Below are 19322 nucleotides of genomic sequence, written 5' to 3'. Positions count from 1 at the left end.
GGAGTAGGCCATACGGCCCCTCGAGCCTGCGCCGCCATTCAATAAGATCATGGCTGATCAGCAACCTCAACTACACTTTCCCGCCCGATCTCCATATCCCTTGATTCCCCAAGAGTCCAAAAATCTATCTATCTCAGCCTTGAATATACTCAACGACTCCGCATTCACAGCCCTCTGGGACAGAGAATTCCAAAGATTCACAACCCTCTGAGTGAAGAAATTCTTCCTCATCTCAGTCTTAAATGGCCTACCCCTTATCCTGAGATTATGCCCCCTAGTTCTAGACAATCCAGCCAGGGGATACAACCTCTCAGCATCTACCCTGTCAATCCCCTTCAGTATCTTGTAAGTTTCAATGAGATGACCCCTCACTCTTCTAAACTCCAGAGAGTATAGGCCCATTCTACACACTCTCTCATCATAGGACAGTCCTCTCATCCCAGGAATGAATCTAGTGAACCTTCGTTGCACCGCCTCCAAGGCAAGTATATCCTTCCTTGGATAAGGAGATCAAAACTGTGCACAGTACTCCAGGTGTGGTCTCACCAAGGCCCTGTACTATTGTAGCAAGACTTCCTTACTCTTATACTCCAACCCGCTTGCAATAAAGGCCAACATGCCATTTGCCTTCCTTATTGCTTGCTGTACCTGCATGCTAGCTTTCTGTGTTTCTTGCATGAGGACACCCAAATCTCTCTGAACACCAGCAGTTGAAAGTTTCTCACCATTTAAAAAATGTTCTGTTTTGCTATTCTCCCTACCAAAGTGAGCAACCTTACATTTCCCTACATTATACTTCATCTGCCACCTTACTGCCCACTCACTTAGTCTATCCAAATCCCTTTACAAACTCTTTGTGTTCTCCTCACAGCTTACTGTCCCACCTAGCTTTGTATCATCAGCAAACTTGGATACATTACACTTGGTCCCTTCATATAGTTCATTAATATAGATTGTAAATAGCTGAGGCCCCAACACTGATCCTTGCGGCACCCCACTAGTTACAGCCTGCCAACCTGAAAAAGATCCGTTTATCCCTACTCTCTGTTTTCTGTCCGTTAACCAATCCTCTATCCGTGCTACTATATTATCCCCAACCTCATGAGCTCTAATCTGGTGTAATAATCTTTTATGTGGCACCTTCTCGAATGCCTTTTGGAAATCCAAATGTACCACATCCACTGGTTCCCTTTTACCTACCCTGCTAGTTACATCCTCAAAAAACTCTAATAAATTTGTCAAACACGATTTCCCTTTCATAAAACCATGACTCTGCCTAATCATGTTATGATTTTCTAAGTGACTTGATACCACTTCTTTAACAATGGATTCCGGCATTTTCCCGATGACTGATGTCAGGCAAACTGGCCTGTAGTTCCCTGTTTTCTCTCTCCCTCCTTTCTTGAATAGCGATGTTACATTTGCGACCTTCCAATCTGCTGGGACCATTCCAGAATCGAGGGAATTTTGGAAGATCAAAACCAATGCATCCACTATCTCTTCAGCCACCTCTTTTAGAACCCTAGGATGTAGGCCGTCAGGTCCAGGGGATTTGTTGGCTTTTAAACAGATATACCGCTTTGGATATTGTTGGGGAGGAAGGCAGCAGCAACCAACTTCTTGGCACCATGGGTGGTTCTGCTGCATGGGACGGGAGGAAAAAGAGCGGGAGAGCTATAGTGATAGGGGATTCTATTGTAAGGAGAATAGATAGGCGTTTCTGCGGCCGCAAACGAGACTCCAGGATAGTATATTGCCTCCCTGGTGCAAGGGTCAAGGATGTCTCGGAGCGGCTGCTGGGCATTCTGGAGGGGGAGGGTGAACAGCCAGTTGTCGTGGTGCATATAGGTACCAACAATATAGGTAAAAAAACAGGATGAGGTCCTAAAAGCTGAATTAGGAGGTAAATTAAAAAATAGGACCTCAAAGGTAGTAATCTCAGGATTGCTACCAGTGCCACGTGCTAGTCAGAGTAGAAATAGAAGGATATTTCAGCTGAATACGTGGCTAGAGGAATGGTGCAAGGGGGAGGGATTCAAATTCCTGGAACATTGGAACCGGTTCTGGGGGAGGTGGGACCAATACAAACTGGACGGTTTGCACCTGGGCAGGACTGGGACCGATGTCCTAGGGGGAGTGTTTGCTAGTGCTGTTGGGGAGGGTTTAAATTAAAATGGCAGGGGGTTGGGAATCTGTGCAGGGAGACAGAGGAAAGGGAAGCAAGGATAGAAGCAAAAGACAGGAAGGAGAAAAGCAAAAGTGGAAGTTAGAGAAATCAAGGGTGTAAATCAAACATGGCCACAGTAAACAATAATTCTAAAAGGTCTAAGAGTGTTAAAAAAAAAAGCCTGAAGGCTTTGTGTCTTAATGCGAGGAGCATTCATAATAAGGTGGATGAATTAGCTGCGCAAATAGATGTAAATGGATATGATATAATTGGGATTATGGAGACATGGCTCCAGGGTGACCAAGGCTGGGAAATCAACATCCAGGGGTATTCAATATTCAGGAAGGACAGGCAAAAAGGAAAAGGCGGTGGGGTAGCATTGCTGGTTAAAGAGGAGATTAACACAATAGTAAGGAAGGATATTAGCTCTGATGATGTGGAATCTGTATGGGTAGAGCTGAGAAATACCAATGGGCAGAAAACGTTAGTTGGAGTTGTATACAGACATCCAAACAGTAATGCTGAGGTTGGGGATCGCATTAAATGGGAAATTAGAGATGCATGCAATAAGGGCACAGCAGTTGTCATGGGTGACTTTAATCTACCTATAGATTGGTCTAACCAAATTAGTAACAATACTGTGGAGGAGGAATTCCTAGAGTGTATACGGGATGGTTTCCTGGACCAATATGTCGAGGAACCAACTAGAGATCAGGCCATCTTAGACTGGATATTATGTAATGAGAAAGGATTAATTAGCAATCTTGTTGTGCGAGGCCCCTTGGGGAGGAGCGATCATAATATGATAGAATTCTTCATTAAGATGGAGAGTGAAGTACTTGATTCAGAGACTTAGGTACTGAATTTAAATAAAGGAAACTACGATGGTATGAGGCGTGAGTTGGCTAGGATGGATTGGGGAATGTTACTTAAAGGGTTGACGGTGAATAGGCAATGGCAAACATTTAGAGATCGCATGGATGAACTGCAGAATCTGTTCATCCCTGTTTGGCATAAAAATAAAACAAAAAAGGTGACTCAACATTGGATAACAAGGGAAATTAGGGATAGCATAAGATCCAAGGAGAGGACATATAAATTGGCCAGAAAAAGCAGCAAACCTGAGGATTGGGTGCAGTTTAGGATTCAGCAAAGGAGGACAAAGGGATTAATTAAGAGGGGGGAAATAGAGTATGAGAGTAAGCTTTCAGGGAACATAAAAACTGATATATGTGAGATATGTGAAGAGAAAAAGATTGGTAAAGTCAAGCATAGATCCCTTGCAGTCAGAATCAGGGGAATTTATAATGGGGAACCACGACATGGCAGACCAATTAAATACATACTTTGGTTCTGTCTTCACAAAGGAGGACACAAATAAACTCCAGAGATGTCGGGGAACATAGGGTCTAATGAGAGGGAGGAACCGAATAAAATCAGCATTTTTAGGGAAATGGTGTTAGGGAAATTGACGGGATTGAAGGCCGATAAATCCCCAGGGCCTGATAATCTACATCCTAGGCTACTTAAGGAAGTGGCTCTAGAAATAGTAGATGCATTGCTGGTCATCTTCCAAAATTCTATAGACTCTGGAACAGTTCCCATGGATTGGAGGGTAGCTAATGTAACCCCACTATTTAAAAAAGGTGGTAGATAAAAAACAGGGAATTATAGACTGGTAAGCCTGACATCGGTAGTGGGAAAAAAGATGTAATAGCAGAGCACTTGGAAAGCAGTGACAGGATCGGACAAAGTCAACATGGATTTACAGAAGGTAAATCATGCTTGACTAATCTACTGGAATTTTTTGAGGATGTAACTGGTAGAATAGATAAGGGTGAACCTGTGGATGTGGTGTATTTGGACTTTCAGAAGGCTGTCGATAAGGTCCCGCATAAGAGACTAGCATGCAAAGTTAAAGCACATGGGATTGGGGGTAAGGTACTGACTTGGATAGAAAACTAGTTGGCGGACAGGAAGCAAAGAGTTGGAATAAACGGGTCTTTTTCTGAGTGGAAGGCAGTGACTAGTGGGGTACCACAGGGATCGTTGCTAGGACCCCAGTTATTCACAATATATATTAATGATCTAGACGAGGGAATTAGATGTAATATCTCCAAGTTTGCAGACGACACAAAGCTGGGCGGGCGTGTGTGCTGTGAGGAGGATGCCGAGAAACTGCAGTACGATTTGGATAGGTTGGGCGATTGGGTAGATGCATGGCAGATGCAGTATAATGTGGATAAATGCGAGGTTATCCACTTTGGTGGCAAAAACAGGAAGACAGATTATTATCTGAACGGCAATAGATTGGGAAAAGGGGAAGTGCAACGAGACCTGGGTGTCCTTGTGCACCAGTCGCTGAAGGTAAGCATGCAGGTGGAGCAGGTGATTAAGAAGGCAAATGGTATGCTGACCTTCATAGCGAGAGGATTCGAGTACAGGAGCAAGGATGTCTTGCTGCAGTTGTACAGGGCCTTGGTGAGACCACACTTTGAGTATTGTGTGCAGTTGTGGTCGCCTTATCTGAGGAAGGATGTTCTTGCCTTGGAGGGAATGCAGCGAAGATTCACCAGACTGATACCTGGGATGCCAGGAATGATGTATGAAGAGAGATTTGGTTGATTAGGGTTCTATTCGCTAGAGTTTAGAAGAATGAGAGGGGATCTCATTGAAACTTATAAAATTCTGACAGGACTGGACAGACTAGATGCAGGAAGGCTGTTCCCGATGGCAGGGGAGTCCATAACCAGGGGTCACAGTCTAAGGATAAGGGGTAAGCCATTTAGGACACGGATGAGGAGGAATTTCTTCACCCAGAGAGTGGTGAACCTGTGGAATTCTCTACCACAGAAGACAGTTGAGGCCAATTCATTAAATATATTCAAGAAGGAGTTAGATATATTTCTTAAGGCTAAGGGGATCAAGCGATAGGAGGAGAAAGCAGGGACATGGTACTGAATTTGGATGATCAGCCATGATCGCAATGAATGGCGGAGCAGGCTCGAGGGGCCGAATGGCCTACTCGTGCTCCTATCTTCTATGTTTTAGTCCCATTAGTTTCTCTAGTACTTTTTCTCTACTTACATTAATTACGTTAAGTTCCTCGCCCTCATTAGACCCATGGTTCCCCACCATTTTTGGTATGCTTTTTGTGTCATCTACTGTGAAGACAGATACAAAATATTTGTTTAATGTTTCTGCCATTTACTTATTCCGCATAATAATTTCTCCTGTCTCAGCCTCTAAGGGACCAACGTTTACTTTTGCTACTCTTTTCATTTTTACATACTTGTAGAAACTCTTAAATCTGCTTTTATGTTTCTTGCTAGTTTTCTCTCATTCCATTTTTTCCCTTTTTATCAATGTTTTGGTCAACCTTACTATTAATCTTTGCAACATTTTAAGCTTCTTCTTTCAATCTAATGCTATCCTTAACTTCTTTAGTTAGCCACGGTTGGATCACTTTTCCTGAGGAGTTTTTGTTTCTCAATGGAATGTATTTTTGTTGAGAGTTATGAAATATTTCTTCAAATGCTAGCTACTGCTTATCTACCGCATACCTTTTAAATCTATTTTTGCAATCTACCTTAGCCAATTCGCCCCTCATACCTATGTAAATGGCTTTATTTAAATTTAAGACTCTAGTTTCGGACTTAGGCAAATCACTCTTTAAAATTAACGTAAAATTCTATCATATTATGATCACTCTGCCCCAGAGGATCCTTTACTATGAGATTGCTAATTAACACTGTCTCATTACACAGTACAAGATCTAAAATAGCTTGTTCCCTGGTTGGTTCCATGATATATTGTTCTAGGGAACTGTCCCGAATGCGTTCCATGAACTTGTCCTGCAGACTACCTTTGCCAATTTGATTAAAGTCCCCCAAGATTATTGTATTACCTTTGTTGCAAGCTCCTACTATTTCTTGATTTAATATTGAGGGAACGGTAGTGTAGTGGTAATGTCACTGGGCTAGTAATCCAGAGGCCTGGACTAATGATCCAGAGAATTCAAAGTTCCCCCCGTTCCCCTGTCAAATCCCACCATGGCAGCTGGGAAATTTAAATTCAGTTAATTAAATAAATCTGGAATAAAAAACTAGTATCAGTAATGGTAACCATGAAACGATCGGATTGTTGTAAAAACCCATCTGGCTCACTAATGTCCTTTAGGGAAGGAAATCTGCAGTCTTTACCTGGGTTACAGGGAGCGGGCAGGAATTTGGACATGAGTCTAGGTTCGGATCGGACATGGCCCAGTGTGTAGCGGAGCGGGCCCAGGGGCCGTGTAGCCTGATCCTGCTCCTATTTCGTGTGTCTAATTCTGTTAGATTCAGGAGATGGTTCTGTGATAGTAGATTGGCGGTTAGGATCAGATCAGCCATGATCTTATTGAATGGCGGAGCAGGCTCGAGGGGCCAAATGACCTACTCCTGCTCCTATCTTCTATGTTTCTATGGCATAAAAATAAAACAAAAAAGGTGACTCAACATTGGCTATCAAGGGAAATTAGGGATAGCATAAGACCCAAGGAGAGGACATATAAATTGGCCAGAAAAAGCAGCAAACCTGAGGATTGGGAGCAGTTTAGGGTTCAGCAAAGGAGGACAAAGGGATTAATTAAGAGGGGGAAAATAGAATATGAGAGTAAGCTTGCAGGGAACATAAAAGCTGAATGTAAAAGCTTCTATAGATATGTGAAGAGAAATAGATTGGTAAAGTCAAGCGTAGATCCCTTGCAGTCAGAATCAGGCGAATTTATAATGGGGAACAAAGACATGGCAGACCAATTAAATACATACTTTGGTTCTGTCTTCACAAAGGAGGACACACAAAAATTCCCAGAGATGTCGGGGAACATAGGATCTAATGAGAGGGAAGAACTGAATTAAATCAGTATTTGTAGGGAAATGGTGTTACGGAAATTGATGGGATTGAAGGCCGATAAATCCCCAGGGCCTGATAATCTACATCCTAGGGTACTTAAGGAAGTGGCCCTGGAAATAGTAGATGCATTGCTGGTCATCTTCCAAAATTCTATAGACTCTGGAACATTTCCCATGGATTGGAGGGTAGCTAATATAACCCCACTATTTAAAAAAGGTGGCAGAGAAAAAACAGGGAATGATAGACTAGTAAGCCTGACATCGGTAGTGGGGAAAATGCTAGAGTCCATTATAAAAGATGTAATAGCAGAGCAGTTGGAAAACAGTGACAGGATCAGACAAAGTCAACATGGATTTACAAAAGGTAAATCATGCTTGACTAATCTACTGGAATTTTTTGAAGTTGTATCTGGTAGAATAGATAAGGGAGAACCAGTGGATGTGGTGTATTTGGACTTTCAGAAGGCTTTCGATAAGGTCCCGCATAAGAGACTAGCGTGGAAAGTTAAAGCACATGGGATTAGGGGTAAGGTACTGACTTGGATAGAAAACTGGTTGGCAGACAGGAAGCAAAGAGTTGGATTAAATGGATCTTTTTCCGAGTGGAAGGCAGTGACTAGTGGGGTACCGCAGGGATTGGTGCTGGGACCCCAGTTATTCACAATATATATTAATGATCTAGACGAGGGAACTAGATGTAATATCTCCAAGTTTGCAGATGACACAAAGCTGGGTTGGCGTGTATGCTGTGAGGAGGATGCAGAGAAACTCCAGTACGATTTGGGCGATTGGGCAGATGCATTGCAGATGCAGTATAATGTGGATAAATGTGAGGTTATCCACTTTGTTGGCAAAAACAGGAAGGCAGATTATTATCTGAACGGCAATAGATTGGGAAAAGGGGAAGTGCAACGAGACCTGGGTGTCCTGGTGCACCAGTCGCTGAAGCGAAGCATGCAGGTGCAGCAGGCGGTTAAGAAGGCAAATGGTATGCTGGCCTTCATAGCGAGAGTTTTTGAGTACAGGAGCAAGGGTGTCTTGCTGCAGTTGTACAGGGCCTTGGTGAGACCAGACCTTGAATATTGTGTGCAGTTTTGGTCGCCTTATCTGAGGAAGGATGTTCTTGCCGTGGAGGGAGTTTAGCGAAGATTCACCAGACTGATACCTGGGATGGCAGGAATGACGTATGAGGAGAGATTGGGTCAATTAGGGTTCTATTCGCTAGAGTTCAGACGAATGAGAGGGGATCTCATTGAAACGTATAAAATTCTATCAGGACTAGACAGACCAGATGCAGGAAGGATGTTCCCGATGGCGGGGGAGTCTAGAACCAGGGGTCACAGTCTAAAGATAAGTGGTAAGCCATTTAGGACTGAGATGAGGAGGAATTTCTTCACTCAGAGAGTGGTGAACCTGTGGCATTCTCTACCACAGAAGACAGTTGAGGCCAATTCATTAAATATATTCAAGAAGGAGTTAGATATATTTCTTAAGGTTAAGGGGATCAAGGGATATGGGGAGAAAGCAGGGACAGGGTACTGAATTTGGATGATCAGCCATGATTGCATTGAATGGCGGAGCAGGCTCGAGGGACCGAATGGCCTACGCCTGCTCCTATCTTCTATGTTTCTATCTATGTAAATCCATGTTGACTTTGTCCGATCCTGTCACTGTTTTCCAAGTGCTCTGCTAATGCATCTTTTATAATGGACTCTAGCATTTTCCCCACTTCCGATGTCAGGCTTACCGGTCTATAATTCCCCGTTTTCTCTCTACCACCTTTTTTAAAAAGTGGGGTTGCATTAGCTACCCTCCCATCCATGGGAACTGTTCCAGAGTCTATAGAATTTTGGAAGATGACCAGCAATGAATCTACTATTTCTAGGGCCACTTCCTTAGAAATAGTAGATTATCAGGCCCTGGGGATTTATCGGCCTTCAATCCCGTCAATTTCCTTAACACCATTTCCCTGCAAATACTGATTTAATTCAATTCCTCCCTTTCATTAGACCCTATGTTCCCTAACATCTCTGGGAGGTTATTTGTGTCCTCCTTCGCGAAGACAGAACCAAAGTTAAAGGCGGTATATAAATGCATGTTGTTGTTTTTGTTGATATGGCTCTTGACTGCTATCAGAAAGCAGGAGTGCTCCTCCAGGCTCACAAACCCAGATTGGGCCGCTGCCGCTCTGGCTTCCTACACTGCAGATTGGGGTCCCCTCCATGCAGCTACCTTCCTTCAGCCTGGAGGTTGCTAGGAGCCGCCTGATGTTTTGGCTTGGAGCCAGCTTGCTTCCCTGGGGTGTCCAGTTTGTGGCCCAATGCAAATGCAGCCTGGTCCTCAAAATGGACCGGACCTCCCGATTGGACTACTGGCTGGCCAGCTGCCTGGGTTCTGCTCTGGGGAAAATCCACCCCTATATGTTAAGCATATAGAAAAGAGCAGACAGTCTCCAGAAGAGACAGAAGGAGGAACAGCCTGAGGCAAACTTGTTTTTTGACAAGTTTTAAAATACCCCTGTTCTATATCTCTCAGCCCACCTAATGATTAGCATGTGGAACTCGCTACTATAGGAAGTGTCTGAGGCAAATAGCTCAGGTGCTTTGAAAAGGAAACTAGACGACTACATGAGAGAAAAGGGAATGGAAAGATAGGCTGAAAGGCTGAGGTGAGGTAAATGAAATGTGAGCAGACTCATGTGGACTATAAGCACCAGTTGGGCCGGACGGCCTGTTTCTGTGCTGTATATTCTATGTAATACTGAAAAATGTTCCAAATGGCTACTATAACAGCTGGCATTAGAGCTGGCAAGCACTCAGCTCCCTAATATGATTTAAAATTAGACCTCGGATTGCTGGTAAGTGGAGCATATGCCAAATGTTAAAGCAGCTGTTACAGTAACCTGCTGGAAATGTCCCTCACTGTTAAGCAGGTTGAAAGAGGCAGAACATTAGCATTTTAAAATATACTGCTCATTAAAGTTGAAGTTTCATGGTATACGGCTCCTATCATTATTAAGCGAGTGTATCCTTTGATTTACCATGAGCAATGCCACAGCTGCTATGTATGACTTACCTAGTGTGCATTTTTGTCTATAATATTTTAGGTGTCACACATGCAGATTTCAGTGTCACAATTGCACATGGTTGACTCAAATTTTTAAGTTATAAAAACACAACAGATCACTCTTCATTCAATAGACTGGCAAAATCCTATACTCTAGTACATTTGTGTTAGTCATTTTGTTTCTTGGCAATCGTGCTGTCATAACAAAATGCATTGAATAAGAACATAAGAACATAAGATGTTGGGTTTTATTAGAAATTGAGTTATTTATATGCCTATTCACTCAAAATAGTAACTAAACAAACCTGTAATTCTTCAAGGAGGAAAAAAAAATCAAAACTATAATCTTATTTTTGGGTCTCTGTAGTATTCTATATTATGTTTAATATATACTCCATTGCTATCTTGGATCAGAAAAAGACCACACATATCAACCATATAGAGCATGAAAAAGGGAAATTGTGTGGTTTGCAGATACAAATTTCCAAAACTGATGCTTTTAAGTAAAGATTTTTTAATTAAAACTGTGTGGTTTTAGGGAGTTACCCACAATATATGGAAAAGAACTTGATTTAAAGAATCAGGAATATTTCATCTGCAACTGTTATCCACTTTTTTTGAAGCGATTGGTAGAAAAACTCTGCTGTCTGTGTTCTAACTTGCACCGAGTCCCGTTCACCCCTGTGCTTGCTGACCTACATTGGCTAATGGTTAAGCAACGCCTTGATTTTAAAATTTTCATTCTTGTTTTCAGATCCTCCATGGCCTCGCCCCTCCCTATCTCTGTAATCTCCTCCAGCCACACAACCCTCCGAGATATCTGCGCTCCTCCAGTTCTGGCCTCTTGAGCATCTCCAATTTTAATCGCTCCATTATTGGCGGCTGTGCCTTCAGCTGCCAAGGCCCAAAGCTCTGGAATTCACTCCCTGAACCCCTCCGCCTCTCTATCTCTCTTTTTACTCCTTTAAGATGCTCCTTAAAACCCACCTCTCGTATGCCATAATATCTCCTTATGTGGCTCGGTGTCAAATTTTGTTTGATAACACTCCTTTGAAGCGCCTTGGGACCTTTTAACTACGTTAAAGGTGCTAACAAATTCAAATTGTTAATGTTTTTTCTAAATTAAAGTTTTCAATGATAACTAAATTTTACAGAATGTCAGCAGTATTCATAGCCATTTAGATTTTTGTATTTACATGTTGATTAACTGAAAAAGTTCAAATCTGTTTCGCTTTAGATTCTTGTTCTTTAACTTTCATGTTCTGTTTTATTAGAAGAAGAAATCACAATCAGGAGACTGCTAATTTCCTCAATCTATTGAAGCTGGATTTTCCTCCACTGTCCCACTGGGATGGCTGCCCCTTCATTGATGACCACATATAAATGCTGTCGAGAAGGGTGCGGAGCTCAGTTTCCAATCCCATTTCTCTCATTACCACCATTGTCTTTGATATCTGCAGCAACTGCCAGTAGAAAGATGACAGTGGTACCTGGGACAGTGGCGATAAGTTCCCAAAATCCTCAAATGGAGGGAGAGAGCTTAGTAGTGGCCTCCTGTCCTTATATTTTTCTTTTATTCGTTTATGGGATGTGGGCGTCACTGGCAAGGCCAGCATTTATTTTCCTTGAGAAGGTGGTGGTAAGCTGCTGCCTTGAACCGCTGCTGTCCGTGTGGTGAAGGTACTTCTACAGTGCTGTTAGGTAGGGAGTTCCAGGATTTTGACCCAGCGACGATGAAGGAGTGGCGATATACTTCTAAGGCAGGATGGTGTGTGACTTGGAGGGGAACTTGGAGGTGTTGGTGTTATCATACACCTGCTGCCCTTGTCCTTCTAGGTGGAAGAGGTCGCGGGTTTGGGAGGTGCTGCCGAAGAAGCCTTGGCGAGTTGCTGCAGTGCATCTTGTAGATGGTACACACTGCAGCCACGGTACGGCGGTGGTGGAGGGAGTGAATGTTTAAGATGGTGGATGGGGTGACAATCAAACGGGCTGCTTTGTCCTGGATAGTGTCGAACTTCTTGAGTGTTGTTGGAGCTGCACCCATCCAGGCAAGTGGAGAGTATTCCACCACACTCCTTACTTGTGCCTTATAGATGGTGGAAAGGCTTTGGGGAGTCAGGAGGTGAGACACTCACCACAGAATACCTAGCCTCTGACCTGCTGTTGTTTCCACAGTATTTATGTGGCTTGTCCAGTTAAGTTTCTGCCCAATTGTGACCAGATATGGGCCCAGTAGCCCTAGAAAAACTCCACATTTCCTCTTTGAGGCTTTTGCAGCCCCTGTAAATATTAAGCCACCTCTTCAGGTGCTGCAGTAGCATTCCTGCTGCAGCATCACCAGAAATTAGCTATTTTGCAGTAGAGAAGCTTCCCCTTGGTGGCAGGAATCACCTGGAAGTCCACCCTGCATAATAAATTACTCTTGGGATCATAGAATTTTACAACACAGAAGTAGAATTTTACAGTACAGAAGGAGGCCATTCGGCCCGTTGTGCCTCTGCCAGCTCTTTGAAAGAGCTGTCCAATTTAGTCCCGCACCCCAGCTTTTTCCCCATAACACTGCAAATTAGTCCTCTTCAAGTACACATCCAATTGCCTTTTGAAAGTTCCTATGCAGTCTGATTCCACCACCCTTTCAGGTTGTGCGTTCCAGATCTTCTTAATCCTCTGTGTGAAATAATTCTCCTAATTTCCCCTCTAGTTCTTTAGCGAATTATTTTAAATCTATGACCTCTGGTTATCAACTCACTTATGAGTGGAAACAGTTTCTCCCTACTTGCTCTATCAATTCCCCTCATAATTTTGGATACCTCTATATGGTCTCCCCTTAATCTTCTATGCTCTAAGGAGATCAATCCCAGCTTTTCCAATCTCTCCACATAACAGAAGTCCCTCATCCCTGGTACCATCCTGTTAAACCTCCTCTGTACCCTCTCCAAGGAAAATGAATTGGAGTCAAGGTGGTGTCGAGGCAACCAGTGGAACTCCCACTAAAAGTTATATCTGAGGGAACAGATTTTTTCATCTGACTGCTGTTTTCATTTAATGCAGAGTTTATTAAGTTAGTGAATAAAATGTCAGCTGGATATTTTTTGTCTTTTTGATATTAAATTCAAACTCGAAGCTAAACACCTTTGTTATAGGTAAAATGATGACGTTGTTTGTATCATTTCCTAGAGACTAAGCTTATTAACTCGGTCCCAACTGTGCTATAGTCAACTATAATCAAATTATGTAGTGTTGACATTAATTCAAATAACATAAAGGGAAGTTTAAAGATTTAAAGGATATGGTGGATATCTGGTACACACAGGATATTTGCTTTACTGCAGCCCAGATGAAGAGAATAACTTTACTATTAGGTTTGATATGAGAGGTCTGTTTTTTGTGATAGCTGGTCAATAATCATCTTTAATCTATTTAATTTCCTAAAAAATAAGTGTTCTAATAATTCAATGTATTCAAAGTTCATGTGTGAAGTCCTACACATCAACTTTTTATTTGCAGAGATTATAAGCCAGACGTGAACAGTCACTGTTCTAAGACCAGTTGTAACATATAGGTTAGAACCTTTAACTGATCAGTTGTTAAATTGGTGGGTAAACAAATGGAATTTGTACAGTTCCTTAGAACTGCGATCACACGAGCAAAGCCAATAATTTAAAGCCGTGGCTTTACATAGAATTACATAGAATATACAGCACAGAAACAGGCCATTCAACCCAACTAGTATGTGCTGATGTTTATACTCCACATGAGTAAACTTAAACAGCACTTGTGAGTTCAAACTTATTTGAAAATGAAAGAAAACTTGGATAAAATGCTAAATATTGTAAATAAGCAAGTTTGTCCGCAACTGAGCTTAGCGCCCGTGACAAGATATCAATAAATGCTGGCCTTGCCAGCGACACCCACATCCCATAAACGAATTTTTAAAAAAAAGTAAAGTTATGGCAAAGTACCAGTATAGTGGCTCATTATAATGTGAGGCTATTCTGCAAATCTGGACCACTGTAATAATACTGATAATGTAGCATGTCCTTCACTAATATCTAAAACTTGTCTTGCAATATAATCAGCGATCTCCTATGTTTAGTTACTAGTTATGTGGATTACTGTTGCTGCTAACTACTAAGCCAAGGAATTTTAAGACTTTCCACAAGCAAAGCTTCTCAGATTCGCATATTATATTGGTGTGGTGAAATAAGTCTTATAAGTATATACCTTATTCTACCTGTGTATAGTTTCCTATTGTAATCTATTGTAACCCTGCTGTTTTCTTGGTTGGCCAGGAATGCTGATGTACTGTATACCACTCTGCTGTGCCATTGATTGTCCTGATCTGTTACTTCGCCCCTGGCCCCGCCTCCTAGTTCACTTCTGAGAAGCTGGTCAGAAGGCTAACGTGTGTTCTGTTCTGTCCAGTTCTAAGCTATTAAAAGCCAACTGTTTGAGTTATAACTACCAGTCTCTGTAGCTATTTAAGGTATATCAATTTGAATAGCTTATTACTTCCAGGGATGGACAGACTCCTGAAGCCGGAGCGTCGAGACAGTGATCCACATTCGGCGGACGCATCGAAGAAATTCGCACATTGGCTCCGGTGTTTCGAACATTTCATTGCATCGCTCGATGATGGGGCCAACAAACTGGGCCTACTGACTAACCTAGTAAGTCATCGGACTTACTCGCTAATCGAGGACGCTTCTACATACGAGGATGCACTCGCGACTCTCAAGGCCCAATACCTGAAGCCTGTTAACGAGGTGTATGCCAGGCATCTCTTGGCTACCCGCAGGCAACTACCGGAGGAATCGCTGGATGATTTTCTACAGAATCTAAAGGCCCTGGCGAAGGACTGCAACTACAAGGCTGTGACGGCCATTTTGTACCAGGAAGAAGCGGTTCGCGATTCGTTTATATCGGGCCTTCGATCGAATTACATTAGGCAGAGGTTGCTTGAAAGGGACACTCTGGATCTAAAGACGGCCGTGGCTACAGCTCGATCGCTGGATGTGGCGCAGAAGAACTCCGAGACCTATGCGTCAGGCCATGCGGCCCTCTCAGCCTCGTGCGCGCCGAGCGAGGAGGCGCCATCCTCTCCGCCTGGGCCTCGGACCAGCCCTACACCACGGGAGTCTCCACCCAGCCCCACCACTGCAGCGATGTCCCGCGGACCAAGATGCTACTCCTGCGGCCAGCTCAAGCACCCCAGACACCGATGTCCTGCGAGAGACGCCACATGTTTCAAGTGCAAGAAACGGGGACATTTCAGCAAGGTATGTAAGGGGAATCCCATACCTGATACAGTCTCCGCGGCCCTACACGTGGTCCCAGAATTTGATACCGTCTCAGCGGCCGCCTATGGATCTACGATAGCCTCAGTCACGGTTGACCAGTCCAGACCGCATCCACTATCAAAGTCTATGATGGACGTTAAGGTAAACGGACACCCGACAAAGTGTTTAATCGATTGCGGGAGTACTGAGAGTTTTATTCACCCTAGCCTCATCAAACCGTACTCACTAAAGGTGTACCCTACCCGGAGCAAAATCGCGATGGCATCTAAGTCCCTCACTTCGGAGGTAATCGGTTTCTGTAAAGTAACACTGACTGTTAAGGGCACAGAGTATAAAGATTTTAAACTCCTTGTGTTGCCGCAGCTCTGCGTGAAACTAATTCTAGGCCTAGATTTTCAGTGCCACCACGAGAGCGTCACACTTGCATATGGCGGATCCCAGCCCCCGCTCACAGTTTGCGGCCTCTCCACCTTAAAGATAAGCCCGCCATCCCTGTTTGCGAACCTCGCCCCAAACTGTAGACCTATCGCGACCAAAAGTCGACGGTACAGTTCGGAAGATAAAAAATTTATAAAAGAAGAAGTAGGAAGGCTACAGCGGGAGGGTATCATCGAAAATAGTAATAGCCCGTGGCGTGCTCAGGTAGTGGTGGTTAAAACTAACGAAAAGAAACGGCTCGTGGTCGACTACAGCCAGACCATCAACATATATACGCAACTAGACGCTTATCCCTTGCCTCGCATCTCCGAGATGGTGAACCAGATTGCCCAGTATCGTGTGTTTTCCACTATTGACTTAAAGCCTGCCTATCACCAGCTCCCCATAAAAGTAGACGACCGTCCTTATACGGCTTTTGAAGCAAATGGACGCCTGTACCAATTCCTTAGGGTACCCTTCGCGGTCACGAATGGAGTTTCCATTTTCCAACGGGAAATGGACCGTATGGTAGATGAGAATGCGTTGGAGGCAACATTTCCGTACCTGGACAATGTTACTATCTGTGGACACGACCAACAGGAGCATGACCGGAATCTCGCTAAATTTCTAGAGACTGCCCAAAAGCTAAACCTGACCTATAACGAGCACAAATGTACTTTCAACACTACTCGTCTGTGTATTCTCGGCTGTGTGGTAGAGAATGGGGTAATCGGGCCAGACCCTGAACGATTACGCCCGCTTAAAGAACTACCACTGCCACATAACCCTAAGGCCTTAAGAAGGTGTCTGGGATTCTTCTCTTATGGCCAACTATTCGGACAAAGCCTGAGCCCTTATCAAGTCGACGTCCTTCCCTCTATCAGTAGAAGCGCAGGAGGCATTCACCAACATCAAACGGGACATTGAAAAGGCCGTGGTATGTGCTGTAGATGAGAGGATACCCTTCCAGGTAGAGAGCGATGCTTCTGATTTCGCGTTGGCTGCAACCCTCAACCAGGCCGGGAGACCGGTAGCCTTCTTTTCCCGTACACTACAAGGTCCTGAAGTCAGGCATTCTTCCGTTGAGAAGGAAGCACAAGCAATTATCGAGGCGGTCAGACATTGGAGACATTATCTCGCCGGCAAACGTTTCACACTCCTCACTGACCAGCGGTCTGTGGCCTTCATGTTTAACACGAAGCAGAGAGGCAAGATAAAAAATGACAAGATCCTAAGATGGCGGATAGAACTGTCCACTTACGACTACGATATTATGTACAGGCCAGGAGCACTCAACAAGCCACCCGATGCCCTATCTCGAGGGGTATGTGCCAGCCTTAGTACTGACAAGCTCCAAAGTCTCCACGACGCGCTCTGCCACCCAGGAATCACCCGATTGAATGACTTCATCAAGTCTCGCAACTTACCCTACTCCATTGAGCAGGTCCGAACGATGACCAGAGCCTGCTGCGTTTGTGTGGAATGCAAACCCCGCTTCTACAGGCCCGAACAAGCTCACCTCATCAAGGCAACTCGGCCATTCGCGCGCCTAAGCCTTGATTTCAAAGGTCCTCTCCCATCGGTTGATCGTAATGTCTATTTCCTCAACGTTATAGATGAATACTCTCGTTTCCCCTTTGCCATTCTCTGCCCGGACATGACCAGTGCTATGGTAATCAAAAGCCTCTGCAACTTATTCTGTCTGTTCGGTATGCCCAACTATATCCATAGCGACAGAGGGACGTCGTTTATGAGTGATGAGTTACGCCGGTTCTTACTATCAAAAGGGATTGCTACTAGTAGAACCACTAGCTACAACCCCCGGGGCAATGGGCAGGTTGAGAGGGAGAATGCGACAGTGTGGAAGGCAGTCGTTCTGTCTTTAAAATCGAAAGGCCTACCGACCTCTCGCTGGCAGGAAGTTCTTCCCGATGTACTGCATTCCATAAGGTCTCTGCTGTGCACCGCAACAAATGCTACTCCTCATGAGAGGATGTTCGGTTTCCGCAGGAAATCTTCCTCAGGTATTTCACTACCCGGGTGGTTGATGTCCCCGGGCACTGTACTGCTACGAAAACATGTGAGAGGTCATAAGACTGATCCCCTAGTGGAGGAAGTACAGCTCCTCCACGCCAATCCTCAGTACGCATATATTCAATACCCTGATGGACGTGAGGATACTGTTTCAATAAAGGACCTGGCTCCGGCAGGAGAAGAGAGAGAGAGCGATGCTGCTAGCGAAGATGCGGGTGTGGAGCACCGTGATGCGCCGCCTGTGGGGGTGGGATGCCCGGAGGTACAAGACGTACAAAACGCCGTTTTGGAAAACCCAGCAGACGCCGGGACGGCGGAGGAACCTGAGCAAGTCCCCCAAGAGGTTCCTCGGCCGACGCTACGTCGCTCACTACGAACTGTAAAACCCCCAGTCAGACTTAACTTATAGGAGGGGTGAATGTGGTGAAATAAGTCTTATAAGTATATACCTTATTCTACCTGTGTATAGTTTCCTATTGTAATCTATTGTAACCCTGCTGTTTTCTTGGTTGGCCAGGAATGCTGATGTACTGTATACCACTCTGCTGCGCCATTGATTGTCCTGATCTGTTACTTCGCCCCTGGCTCCGCCTCCTAGTTCACTTCTGAGAAGCTGGTCAGAACATGTGTGTTCTGTTCTGTCCAGTTCTAAGCTATTAAAAGCCAACTGTTTGAGTTATAACTACCAGTCTCTGTAGCTATTTAAGGTATATCACTCATCAAGGCCATCATCAAGATGAAAAGATCTTGCACAGGCTCACCTGAAACATTAACCTGCCTCTTTTTGACGTGACCCATCACACCTGACTTCTACCTGTTGTTGTTTGTTCTTCCTGCCCCTCTCGTTGTATTCAATTCTATAAGGGGATTTACTTAGCTTCCAATTTTGAGTTCTGATGAAGCACCTATAGTCCAAATGTCAATCTGTCTTTTCTCTTTTCAGATGCTACCAACATTTATTGTTTTTATTTCAGATTTTCGGCGTTTGTAGTTTTTCTATTTTTCTTTATTTCACCAAGTACCTTTACATTCATCTAATGTGCCATTATGCTCCCTTGGTGAACTGTTCTGGCGTACCTTTACTTCATTACACAAACTAGATGCTTTAGCCCCTTCTGAAGTAGGGAACACCAGCAGAATTGTTGTTTTTTCATCCAAACCCTAGAAGGGGAACTAGGAGTCTCTGATGGAACAAAGACCATGCTTGATTGTATTACTTATAACAGTTAAGGACTTTTGCTGTAAATAAATAGTCAGTGTTTATAAAGACAAACACAACAGCCACAACAAGCTGGGCCAGACATATAATAGAATCATAGAATGGTTACAGCACGGAAGAAGGCCATTCAGTCTGTCGAGCCCGTGCCGGCTCTCTGCAAGAGCACCTCAGCTAGTCCCACTCCCCCGCCCTTTCCTCGTAGCCCTGCAAAACTTTTTCTTTCTGGT

At 44.0% G+C, this 19322-nt stretch overlaps 1 protein-coding gene across 1 annotated transcript in view; it reads left to right on the top strand.

The window, feature by feature from the left end:
• agbl4 (AGBL carboxypeptidase 4) overlaps positions 1–19322 on the top strand; it is a 608965-nt gene that overhangs the window by 31375 nt on the left and 558268 nt on the right. The window lies entirely within an intron of this gene.

This window comes from Somniosus microcephalus, chromosome 3 (assembly GCF_052327205.1).
Source record: "Somniosus microcephalus isolate GS21.2 chromosome 3, FLI_Smic_1.0, whole genome shotgun sequence".
Taxonomy (NCBI): domain Eukaryota; kingdom Metazoa; phylum Chordata; class Chondrichthyes; order Squaliformes; family Somniosidae; genus Somniosus; species Somniosus microcephalus.
The sequence above is the reverse complement of the archived record's forward strand: the minus strand, read 5'-3'. Positions and strand labels throughout refer to the sequence as shown.